At 39.5% G+C, this 13,330-nt stretch overlaps 1 protein-coding gene across 9 annotated transcripts in view; it reads right to left on the bottom strand.

The window, feature by feature from the left end:
• The window catches only part of LOC135205341 (lachesin-like), a 98,527-nt gene extending 93,216 nt beyond the window's left edge, over positions 1-5,311 (bottom strand). For all 9 annotated transcript variants that reach the window (XM_064235793.1, XM_064235802.1, XM_064235795.1 and 6 more), the window contains exon 1: positions 4,884-5,311. The gene's annotated coding sequence lies outside the window, so the exon portion shown is untranslated. The remainder of the gene's footprint in view (positions 1-4,883) is intronic.
• Between the last annotated feature and the right edge of the window lie 8,019 nt (positions 5,312-13,330).

Below are 13,330 nucleotides of genomic sequence, written 5' to 3'. Positions count from 1 at the left end.
TAGAATAGGATAGAGGAGAGAGAGAGAGAGAGAGAGAGAGAGAGAGAGAGAGAGAGAGAGAGAGAGAGAGAGAGAGAAAGCAGCAAGAAAAATGGAGCAACTGGAGCCAAGCCGAGGTGCCATTTTTATTCCGAGATAAACGTCATCTCCGAATATATATTTCTTTGTTTGAAGCAAGTATTCCTCCTTGTTGGCCTTTACCTGGGGAAAACATACGGTTAGAAGTAACCTTCACAGTCTTCTGTTTCCTTCAGAAACTGAGGAAAAAAACGATAGATAAGCTGAAATCAATAAACATATTTTTGGTCACCTGAAAGTTATATACTCTGGTACTCTTGGGTAGCTTGGTGCACCAGATTATTAAACTGTCAGTTGCCAATAATAATAATTATATTAATCTTTTCCATTAAATATGGAAAATACTAAAAAAGCGAATAATATAATAATGATAACGAATATTTTACAAAGTACAATTTTTTTTTTAGTCTGGTTGTAGCCACGGCAGAGAGTGGTTTATATTGTCAATTTATTGACAAAATGTATGTGCCAATGTTGTCTATATTTTGACAAAATGTATGTGCCAATCCTGTCTATATTTTGACAAAATGTATGTGCCAATACCGTCTATATTTTAACAAAAGGTTAAGTGCCAATATTGTCTATTTCTTGACTGAATTTTGTGTGATAATAATGTCGATTTTTTTTTTACAGAAATTTTATGTGCTAATGCGGTCTATTTCTTGACAAAGATTTTCGTGCTAACACTGTCTATTTGTTGACAAAATGTTTGCGTCAATACTGTCTATATTTTGACAAAGTCGTACAGGTAAACTGGTTAACTCCCAAATTGTGTACCAATAAATTGGGCCCATTGTTGTAGGATTTTGACGCTAATTTGTGCAATATTACGTCTAAAATATTGGCTATTAACTGCAACACTTTGTCAATAAATTGACTAATTAATGCAAATTTTGTCGCTACAACTGACTAACTGGGGTAGCATTTTGCCGCTAAAATTGAACAGTAAGTTTAAGATTTTGTCCCTGAAACTGTCTACTGTATGTCAAATTTCGTCGCTAAACTTAGCTATTGTCTGTCAAATTTTGTCGCTAATATTGGCTATTATCTGTCAAATTTCGTCGCTAAAATTGGCAATTATATGTCAAATTTTGCCACTAAAATTGGCTATTGTATGTCATATTTTATCGCTAGAATTGGCAATCATATGTCAGATTTTGTCGCAAAAATTGTCTATTGCATGTCATATTTTGTCGCTAAAATTTTCAATTATGCGTCAAATTTTGTCGCTAAAATTGGCTATTGTATGTTATATCTTGTCGCTAAAATTATCAATTATATGTCATATTTTGTGGCTAAAATTGGCTATTGCATGTCATATTTTGTGGCTAAAATTGGCTATTGCATGTCCTATTTTGTCGCTAAAATTGGCTATTGTATGTCAAATTTTGTCGCTAAAATTGTCAATTATATCTCAAATTTTGTTGCTAAAATTGGCTATTGTATATCAAATCTTGTCGCTAAAATTTTGTAGCTAACCGACATTTCATTAATTTGTAGTTGGCCGAATCTTCATTATTTTATAGTTAAGGAATTCTCAATATTCTGCAGTTTACCGACGTTCCAAAATTTTGTAGTGACCTACATATTAATATTTTGTAGCTCGCCGACGTTGCAATAATTGGTAGTCGTCCGTTAATACAAAAGTTTGTAGTTACGCTTATTCTCAATATTTTGTAGAGTCCTTTAGAAATCTACAGAATTCTGTTAAGACAATAAGCACCCTTAGTTCGCCGTCTGCATTTCATCATTTTGTAGCTAAATAGTCTACAGATCCTACGAAACTCTTTAGGAAAGCGTTAATATTTCGTAGTTCCCCGTAGTTTCGATAACAGCCCATTTAGAACTACAGAATTCCTCTCAGAAAAGAATAACCACCCTTATTTTGTAGTGAAACTCTCTACATAGCTTACAGAATTTCTTTTAGAAAGTACAACGCCGTTCGCCGCTATTTCATCGCTTCGTAGCGAGTTTCTACAAAACTCTTACAGAATTCTGCTACAGATGAATCAGCCGACATCATTACGTAGCAGAAAAGTCTCTACAGATTCTACAAAATTCCCCTTAGGACGGAAGACGCTGATTTACCGTCAACTTTATGTAGTTCGCCGTCGCTTCATCATTTTGTAGTGAAAGCCTCTCCAAATTCTACAGAATTCCAGCCAGAACGAATCCAGTCCCCATTCTGTAGTCGCCGTCTCTACTAATTCTACAGAATTCTACATAGAAAGCGATCTTAAGTATTTCAGCGTTATTGATCATTTTGTAGTCACGTCACCTACAAATTCTACAGAATTCAGGTAAGGACAAACCACTATCGTCATTCTGTAGCGACCGTCTCTACAGGATTTTTCGTAGAGCAGGCAGCCTCAGAGGTTACCGCACATACGTCGTGGGTTACCGCCGTTTTACCATTCTGTAGCGAAATGCTACATAATTGTTCTCCAAACGAAACCGAGCATTAGTTCACCTTCTCCAATATTTTGTAGAGACCCTACATGAATATTCTTAGCGTTCTGTAGCCGAGGTTTCCAGACCGCCGTCGCGATTTTTTGTACAATTCCTACAGATTTTCGCTAAGAACAAAATCCTGTGTATTTTGTAGAGGATGGCCCATTTTATCATCCGCATTTTGTAGAATTACCTACAGAATCAAGCACAGTGGAGGAAAGGTTCTGTTACTTAGTTTTTTTTTATTTTGAAGAAGAAACACTACGTAATACTACAGAATTCGACTTGGCATTCTACAGAAAAGTCCTTCCTTTCTTCTCTCGTCATTCTGTAGGAACGCTACAAAAAAAACACACAAGAGCCACCAGATAAACAATCCTACAAAATTCAGTCATCATTTTACGAAGCCCTACAAAATTCAGACTCGTCCTTCTGTAGAGACCCTACAGGATTGTCCACTATATTTTGATTGAATCCTTTCTGTAGGATTCTGTAGTTCTACAGAGATCTCCTTTGGCCGCTAACCCAGAGCCAAAACTCGCCGTTATGATTCTATAGATGAAACTGACAGTCGGCAGTTTGTAGGCATCCTGCAGAATCGTTCTGTAGGAATCCTACTGAATCGGGGCTCACGGTTCTACAGAAATCATACAGGAATCCGCTACCTTCAGTCGGAAACGTTAAATGACGTCTGCATTTCAAACTCAAATCATGGACCGACATTTTGTAGAGAAAAACCTATAGGATTCCCGACTCAGAATCCTACAGAAAAACTACAGAACTTCAAATCGAAAGTTATCGAAGCCTAGTATACATTTCAACCCCGAAAACCTACAAGCCTGACGCAATATCCTACAGGAAAACATTGCAGAAATCGTACGTGGATCCGACAGAACTCGAACCCAGCTCTACAGAGCGGTCATCGTCCCATAGTGACCGCTGTTGAGCGATAATCCTGCCATTACGGGTCGTAGGTACGAATACACACGGTTAACAGATAAGGTCTCAAACCAGCGGTCGGACGGTCGGGTTTCGAAAAGGGGATCCTTGTGTCGCCAGGAGGTGGGGGTGGGGGGGAGGGGGGAGGGGGAAAAAAGGGAAGAAAGGGGAGGGGTTGTTATAGAAGTGGGTCTATATAGGTTAAGTACGGCCCATTCGCCGAAATTTTGACGGATTTTCTTTTTATAAGGGAATAATTTTTTGTCATATTATTTTCATTTTAATTTGGAATAGTGGAAAAATTAATTTAAAAAATTTATATATATATAGTATATATATATATATATATATATATATATATAGTAATCCATACACGAATATATTTCTGCCAAAAATACGTCAAATGAGTTTGCAAGAAAATAATCATAAAATAATAAAATATCTTTTTTTTTTAAATCATCTTATTTAACTACGTAATTCCTTTCGGCCTTAGATAGGTAAACAAACAAACAAATAAATAAATAAATAAATCAGATTTTACTGACAGTTATAATAATAATAATAATAATAATAATAATAATAATAATAATAATAATAATAAGTATCGCTCGGCGGCGCTGACCGTGATACGTGCGACGCCAGATAATTTGCAACCTTTCACTCAATCAATCAGTCGTTTGCCTCGTCGTCTAGCGGTAATTCTATTTTAATTTGGTTAATGGAGACAGACAAACAGAGAGAGAGAGAGAGAGAGAGAGAGAGAGAGAGAGAGAGAGAGAGAGAGAGAAATAAACCTAATGACAAACTGACAGACCGACAACCGTATCCAAAACTCACGAAGAAGCCATAGGATAAAAACTCACACTGACAGCGAGCCGCCCTTGAGTTAAAACTCGCTCGTGGACGGCCGTATCCGGTAGTGACCGTATCCTTAGTTTCCTATAGGATCTTTTATAGCCTGTCGTAGGGGTCGTATCCCACCCATCCCTTAAAGATAAAACTCGCTAAAAAACTATATTCAAGCCGTCTCGTAAAATTCCTAAGAGACTTTAAACTAGATTCCTATAGAATCTCTTATGATATGTCATAGGAGCCGTATCCTACTTACTCCTGAACGATAAGAAGTGAAAAAAAAAAGATATTCAAGCGTATCCTAAAATTCCTACGAGCCTTTAAACTAGATTCCTCTAGGATCTGTCATGATATATCATAGGGGCCGTATCCTACTTAACCATGAACGACAAAAATGAAAAAAAAAATATTCACGCGTATCCTAAAATTCCTACGAACGTCTAACCTAGAATCCTACAGGATCTCTCCCGATGAATCCTGCGAGACGTAGACGTATCCTACCAAGTCCCTCAAAGACAAAACTCGTAACTCGTACCAAACCCGTCTCCCTCACAAGAACTCACCGTCGCCGTCTCTTGCGCCCTCCTGCAGCGGGGAATCCTTCAGGGCAACGTCCTACGAGGAATGACGATGAAGTGGCAGGAGGAGGAGGAGGAAGAGAGAGAGGTGGCCCTGCAGAAGGCGGCGTCGTAGGAGGAGGTAGGAGGAAGAGAAGGAGGTTTATGGACGATTTGGCCAAGAATAGTTTCTTCTTCTTGTGAATTAGACAAGAGAGAGATGGATTTAGACTTAGAGATCGAGAGAGAGAAAGAGAGAGATAAACGGACAGACAGATCTATGGAGAGACAGGAGAGGGAGAGAAGAGAGACAGACAGACAGACAGACGCGCTCGCTCGCTGTCGCTACGGTCGAAACGAAGACGCCGCCGGGCGGAGAGAGAGAGCGCGCACGATCGGACGAGAGTCAAACGGGGAACTGTGTCGTATAAGCAACGACCCTGTTAGATCTCCCTCTCTCTCTCTCTCTCGTCCCCCCTCCCTCTATCTCCTACCACCTCCCTCATGTCCCTACTAGACTCCTCCCCTAACCCCACCTCGCACCCCCCCCCGGGGGGGGGCTCCACCGCGCCTGCGCAGTGCGCTTTGAAGGAAAATATGACTTCGTGCAGGATATATACACCAGCATGATCGAGAGAATAAAAGCCGATTGGAGGCGTTCTTTTTTATTTTCTATTCCAACCCCCTCCCCTTTTGGGGGAGGGAGGGAAGGGTGGGAGCAGGAAGGGGGGTACCTGAGTTCCGTTGCCTGTTTATTTCGTGAGTTCCGTCTTCGTCTTCTTTTTAAGCAGTTATATATATATATATATATATATATATATATATATATATATATATATATATATTTCTTTTGGTCTTATTTTCCTGATTTTCGCAAATTTCTATCTTTCCTAAATTTATCAAATATTTATTCCATTTTGTTCATTTTCCTCCGAATTCATTGGATTATTTATCAAAATTTATGTTTTTTTTCTGTTTATAATCTTATCTATGAATTATTATTATTATTATTTTTTTTTTTTTTGCTCTATCACAGTCCTCAAATTCGACTGGGTGGTATTTATAGTGTGTGGTTCCGGGTTGCATCCTGCCTCCTTAGGAGTCCATCACTTTTCTTACTATGTGCGCCGTTTCTAGGATCACACTCTTCTGCATGAGTCCTGGAGCTACTTCAGCCTCTAGTTTTTCTAGATTCCTTTTCAGGGATCTTGGGATCGTGCCTTGTGTTCCTATGATCATCGGTACAATTTCCACTGGCATATCCCATATCCTTATTTCTATTTTCAGGTCTTGATACTTATTCATTTTCTCCCTCTCTTTCTCTTCAACTCTGGTGTCCCATGGTATTGCGACATCAATGAGTGATACTTTCTTCTTGATTTTGTCAATCAACGTCACGTCTGGTCTATTTGCACGTATCACCCTATCTGTTCTGATACCATAGTCCCAGAGGATCTTTGCGTGATCGTTTTCTATCACTCCTTCAGGTTAGTGCTCGTACCACTTATTACTGCAAGGTAGCTGATGTTTCTTGCACAGGCTCCAGTGGAGGGCTTTTGCCACTGAATCATGCCTCTTTTTGTACTGTTCTGTGCAAGTGCCGGACATTCGCTTGCTATGTGGTTTATGGTTTCATTTTTCGTATTGCACTTCCTACATATGGGAGAGATGTTATTTCCGTCTATCGTTCTTTGGACATATCTGGTTCTTAGGGCCTGATCTTGTGCCGCTGTTATCATTCCTTCAGTTTCCTTCTTTAGCTCTCCCCTCTGTAACCATTGACATGTGTCATCGCTGGCTAGTTCTTTAGTCTGTCTCATGTATTGTCCGTGCATTGGTTTGTTGTGCCAGTCCTCTGTTCTGTTTGTCATTCTCCTGTCTCTGTATATTTCTGGGTCTTCGTCTACTTTTATCAGTCCTTCTTCCCATGCACTCTTGAGCCACTCGTCTTGACCGGTTTTCAGATATTCCCCCAGTGCTCTCTTCTCGATGTTGACGCAGTCCTCTATACTTAACAGTCCTCTCCCTCCTTCCTTTCTTGTTATGTATAGTCTGTCCGTATATGCTCTTGGGTGTAGTGCTTTGTGTATTGTCATATGTTTCCTAGTTTTCTGTTCTATGCTGCGGAGTTCTGCCTTCGTCCATTCCACTATTCCTGCGCTGTATCTGATTTCTGGCACTGCCCATGTGTTTATGGCTTTTATCATATTTCCGGCGTTGAGTTTTGACTTGAGTATCGCCTTGAGTCTCTGCAAATATTCTTTCCTGATCGTGTCCTTCATCTCTTGGTGTTTCATATCCCCTCCTTCCATTATTTCCAGGTATTTGTATCCTGTCTCATCTATGTGTCTGATGTTGCTCCCATCTGGTAGCTTTATCCCTTCAGTCCTTGTTACTTTGCCCTTTTGTATGTTGACTAAGGCACATTTTTCTATTCCAAACTCCATCCTGATGTCCCCAGATACAATCCTTACAGTCTGGATCAGTCTGGATTAGGGTATCTATTTCCTTGATGCTCTTACTATACAGCTTGATGTCGTCCATGAACATCAGATGGTTAATTCTGTTGCCTCTTTTCTTGAGTTGGTACCCAGCATCCACCTTCTGCAGTACTTTTGTCATGGGAATCATGGCTACTACGAAGAGTAGTGGGGACACTGAGTCGGCCTGGAAGATCCCTCTCCTGATATTAACCTCTGCTAGTCTTATTCCAGAGCTTGTAAGTATTGTATTCCAGTTGCGCATTGTATTTTTGAGGAAGCTGATGGTGTTTTCCTTTGCCCCATTTATTTTCAGGCATTCTGTTAGCTATGTGTATGGTATCATGTCGAAGGCTTCTTATAGTCAATCCATCCCATGCTTAGGTTGGTTTTCCTTCTCCTACTGTTCTTCATTACCATTTTGTCTATCAGGAACTGGTCTTTTGTGCCCCTACACTTCCTTCTGCAGCCTTTCACTGATGATACCTGTTATTAACTTCCACATTATTGGCAAGCAAGTGATAGGCCTGTAGTTACTGCCTATATTTCCCTTACTCTTGTCTTTTTGTAATAAGGATGTTCTTCCTGTGGTCATCCATTTGGGTGCATGGTGATTTGAGATACAATGCTGGAGTTGTTCAGCTATTCGTGGGTGTAGGGCCTTGAAGTTTTTGAGCCAGTATCCATGGACTTCATCGGGACCTGGGGCTTTCCAGTTTGGCATTTTCTTTAGTTGGTGTCTGACTGTGTCTGTCGTGATCTCTCCGTGAATCTTTGTTTTATTCTCCCTGTTTCTTCTTCCTTGACTTCCTGGAGCCATGTTGCATGTTTGTTGTGATACCGGATTATTCCATATGTTTTCCCAGAGTCGCTTACTTGGTTCGGCTTCAGGAATTTCTTGGTGGTTGTCTTCCCCTCTTAGTTGGCTGTATAGTCTTTTCTGGTTGGTTCCGAATAGTTTGTTCTGTTGTTACCCCTTATTCCTGTTCACGTACCGTTGGATCTTATGTGCTTTGGCCTTAAGCCTCTGTTTTACATCTTCTATTGTTTTGTTTAGTCCTCTCTCTTGTACTGTATTTCTCGTTGAGTTCCTCCCTTGTTTTCTTGCTTCTTAGCCTTTTTTTCTGCCATCTCTTTCAGTTTACTCAAGTCAGATCTCATCACCATGATTTGCTTTTCCAGGCGCCTTTTCCAAGGAGGTTGCAGTTTTGGTTTCTGTTGGGTTGGTTGTGTTGATGGTGTTATTATTATTATTATTATTATTATTATTATTATTATTATTATTATTATTATTATTATTAATCAGGATCAAATATTATTATCATTATTACCATAATTATTATTATTATTATTATTATTATTATTATTATTATTATTATTATTATTATTATTATCAAAGAAAATTGGACACACAATTGATCGGCCACTTCAACTGGCGCCGCACAAAACGACCCAGTTCTTCGATAAGGGTTCGAATCCTACGTTTGAAACGCTATTGATTGATTGGTTAGCCGAAACTGGCGTCGCAAGAGAGAGAGAGAGAGAGAGAGAGAGAGAGAGAGAGAGAGAGAGAGAAATCTAATGGAAGGAGAGAGAAAGCTTGATAGATTTAGAGAGAGAGTGAGAGAGAGAGAGAGAAAATCTGATAAATTTAGAGAGAGAGAGAGAGAGAGAGAGAGAGAGAGAGAGAGAGAGAGAGAGAGAGAATTTAATAGAAAGTAGAGACACACACACACACAGAATCTAATGGACAAAAAAGAGGAGAGAGAATGCTTTATAGATTTAGAGAGAGAGAGAGAGGGAAAGTCTGATAAATTTAGAGAGAGAGAGAGAGAGAGAGAGAGAGAGAGAGAGAGAGAGAGAGAGAGAGAATTTAATAGAAAGAAACCGAGAAGGAAGTTGATAGATTTAGAGGGAGAGATAAAAAGAATTTAGTAGAGAGAGAAGAGAGAGAGAGAGACTAAAATTATACTTATAAAAAATATGAAGTGTCCTAAATATAGGACAGTACTTTAAAATACTAAAAAGGAAATATGTACATTGAAGACATTAAAGCAAGTATAGTACTTTTAAGTTAGAAAAATACTTTAAACAAATTTATATTTAACTCAAAATTCCCTTTTCACGAAATATAATAAAAAATGCATTTGAAGATTAACCTCTCAACATAATAAATAAATAAATAAATAAATAAATAAATAAACAGACATACAGACAGATGGATAGACAACAGAGGCAAATATAATCAGACATTTGGTAACAAACTTACAAACTAGACTGACAAAATGATTGATTCATTGTAAATCATCTTAGTGTCACAATCAACTGATTTCATCTAAGTAAAATTCTCTCTGTGTGTATGTGTGTGTGTGAGTTCTCTCTCTTTCCTCTCTCTCTCTCTCTCTCTCTCTCTCTCTCTCTCTCTCTCTCTCTCTCTCTCTCTTTGAGGTCCTTTTGGCAGGAGCCCCCGAGCTGTGCGCCATCAGATAAAGGCGACAGTCTTTTGTTCAGCGGTCCGGTGATTACCGCGTTTCGCCGTCAGGGGTCACTACTGATAACAGGAGAGGAGAAAATGGAAGACTGATTTATTCGCTTATAAGTTTGTCCAAGTTGTCCCCGCCGAGGTCTTGTTCTTTTCGTGTTTATGCCTCGTATACCTCTCTCTCTCTCTCTCTCTCTAGGCTCTTAAGCTTATCAAAACCACGAGGTCACTCTGGTCTTATCTTTATGACCTGTTAATTTATTTCTCTCTCAGTGTTTTCTACTCAGTTAAAGGTTTCAGCCCTTAAAAATAAACCTCCTCTCTCTCTCTCTCTCTCTCTCTCTCTCTCTCTCTCTCTCTCTCGCTGTTAATTATATAATAAGACATTTGACCCTTGACCCAACTGAGGTCAGTCTAAAAAATTAGAATATAATTGGTTTACTAAAACTTACAACTGTTCTTTTGTTTCTGGAGTAATCGCCAGTGCAGACACCCAGTTGGGTATGCCCCATTCTATGCGCTCTGAACTCTCTTTTCTTGCCTAATTGCTTAATTTGGACCCCCGTTGGTTGGGCACAGGCCGTGGGCACGAGTACCATCCGAAATATGCCCCGAGCAGCCCATATAAGGTATAATATTATTAATATTAAAAACGATAGTCGTTGCTGGGTAAACGACTTCAATCCGATTGTTTACATTTGCCAATGGTTCTTCTTCTTCACTCGTCTTCCGATTAGGAACTCGGGGCTAGATCGAGTGGATACGGCCATTTTTTGGCAATTGAGGACGGGTCAGGCAACCAGGCAGTTTGTGAAGTATTGTTAATTGAATGTCTAGAAAGATGCGTTTTTGCAGGATTACAAAAAAACTAAAAAGATTACCTAAAGCTACTTTCTTTTTTTTAGGAATACAGTCTAGTATAGCAGTTTGGTCTTGATAAGAAACCATACTTTGTGTTGAGAACACTAGCGAAGCATGTTCTGCTTCGAATCTCTTTATCACATACATACATACTATATATATATATATATATATATATATATATATATAATTCGAGCTACAAATGTCCTTTAATATCTAATCCGCTCTATACAATCGGAATTGAATATATTTTCATATATGTACCGAAGGGGAATTTTTTAGTTGATAATAATTTCGTCCCCCTCATGGGATCGAACCACCGTCCAGTGGACGGAACGAAATCAGGATTGGCATTTTGGGACAAGATTGCAATTCCGATACCGGTCTCCAACTTGGTCTAGTCTCATTAGTCAACCAAATAGGTATAAATTTCACTATTTGGAATATATATATATATATATATATATATATATATATATATATATATATATGTATATATATATATATATATATATATATATATATAATATATATGTGTGTGTGTGTGTGTGTGTGTGTGTGTAAGTGTAGTGTAAGTGTGTGTGTGAGTGAGTGTGTGGCCTTATCACCGGCGCAAAAGCTAGGCCTACAAGTGACAGAAAAGAAGAAAAGCAGAGAGCGAGGGACGACACATCGGTGTCGAAAATACGAAACCCCTTTGAGTTGAGTGAAGTTCATCTTTTTCTTTTTTTTCTTCTTCTTCTATCGAACTCATGGATGGATGACGAGGTCCTCTCGGCAGCCGGACTTCGCCTTAGAGAAAACCCCATTGACAAACATGGTGGCTGTCTCCGATAAGAAACGAAGTCTCCGCCGAGGGGAAAAATGTTTTTCCAAGTAAAGGGACACCTCGGGTCAGCTCTCCCTTGTATTTTTCTTTTGGATTTGCTGCTGATGCCTCCTCCTCCCCCTCCTCCTCCTCCTCCTCTTCTTCTTCTTCTTCTTCCTCTTCCTCCTCCTACCTCTTCTTCTTCCCTTGGGAGCTTCGAGAGATACGAAATACGAAAGTGTGACGAAGCTGTGATTACGTCATCTGGCTCGTCAGTTTCGTTCGTTACGTCATAATTATTACATTTGGACCTTCCTTACATCTCATTTCATGGCGCCTTTACCTATTTGATTCACAAAACTCTTGGTGGGCGTTTAATAAACGTATCAGCACTTAATGGCCGTCTATAAACCGGCTGATAATTTTTCTTTTTAGACGCAATGGCATTTATCAAAGTACCAATTTAGAATATACCTTCGATGTACTAAAACGAGAGAGGAAACGAATAAATACCATTATTCCCCTCTCTCTCTCTCTCTCTCTCTCTCTCTCTCTCTCTCTCTCTCTCTCTCTCTGTATGTGTGTGTGTGTGTGTGTGTGTGTAGACCTACAAATGTGTGAATGCAGACTGATCTGCCCTTCGAGAGAGAGAAAAAATATTTAAACACAGTCTACATACAATGTATATAAACACGTACGCATGTGTATACATCTGTGTATTAACGGCAGATAGGGGAATGAATCCATACGAAAAGATATTTGCGTATACATGAATGTATTAGGTAGATAGAATGGAAGTTTCATGTTTTCACGTGTGTATAGACGCATACGTAAGAATAGTCTCATACTTATACACGCAAGCATACACACATACGTAACGTAACATACAGACAAAGAGACAAACAATTGAAAGTTTGCACACACACACACACACACACACACACACACACTTCGGAGGATCCCACAAAAACATCCGAAAAAAGGCCCCAGGTGAATCAGCAGCAGCCGTCAGTCCACTTGGAGCGGCCCGTGGGATTTCGAGACGTGGCAGAGGGTTCCTATAATCCTCGGTGAGAAGGACCTTAAGCCCCCCCAACCCCCACCCCTACCCTACCCCCACCCCACGTGGAATCTCCTGGACGATAGATGTTTCCACCCACTGATTATGGCTACCCGAAGGAGGAAGAGGTGGAACAGCATAAAGTATGTCATAAATGACTGGCAAAGGATAGCTATGTTCCAGGATTTTAATTTCCAGGACCACCGTCTCTGGAAAAAGAGCCTTGTCACTGATGGAGAGTAAATGTAGAAGAGCTTAAATGCCACGCACGCCATGAGGGATAGCACTCGATGGAGCCGTGGAAATAGTAGTAAGACAGTAATATGCAACTGAAAATTACAATCAAGAGCTAATTTAGGCCTAAAATTCATTTGATAATGAGTCGTAATGTTGGTCTGAGGTAACATCAGTCTGTCTGTCTGTTTGTCTGTCTGTCTTAACTAAACCCGGCGACCCAAAACTCAATTCTTCTTCTTCTTCTTCTCCTTCTTCTTCTTCTTCTTTTTTGTATAACTTTGTTTAACACTGTTTAAGGAACTTTTTTCGTAAAGGCTTTGAACTTGTCGAGATGATTAAGCAAGAACAAATTAATCTAACTTTAGTAAAAGAGACGGAGAGAGAAAATTTAAGAACTCTCTCTCTCTCTCTCTCTCTCTCTCTCTCTCTCTCTCTCTCTCTCTCTCTCTCTCTCTCTCTCGTAAGTTTACAAAGTACACGTTCTCAATGAATAGACCTAGGTACTAGTACATTTCTCTCGTAACT

The sequence above is a fragment of the Macrobrachium nipponense genome, chromosome 49, assembly GCF_015104395.2.
Source record: "Macrobrachium nipponense isolate FS-2020 chromosome 49, ASM1510439v2, whole genome shotgun sequence".
Taxonomy (NCBI): domain Eukaryota; kingdom Metazoa; phylum Arthropoda; class Malacostraca; order Decapoda; family Palaemonidae; genus Macrobrachium; species Macrobrachium nipponense.
Note: the sequence above shows the minus strand (reverse complement) of the source record. Positions and strands in the feature narration are given on the sequence as shown.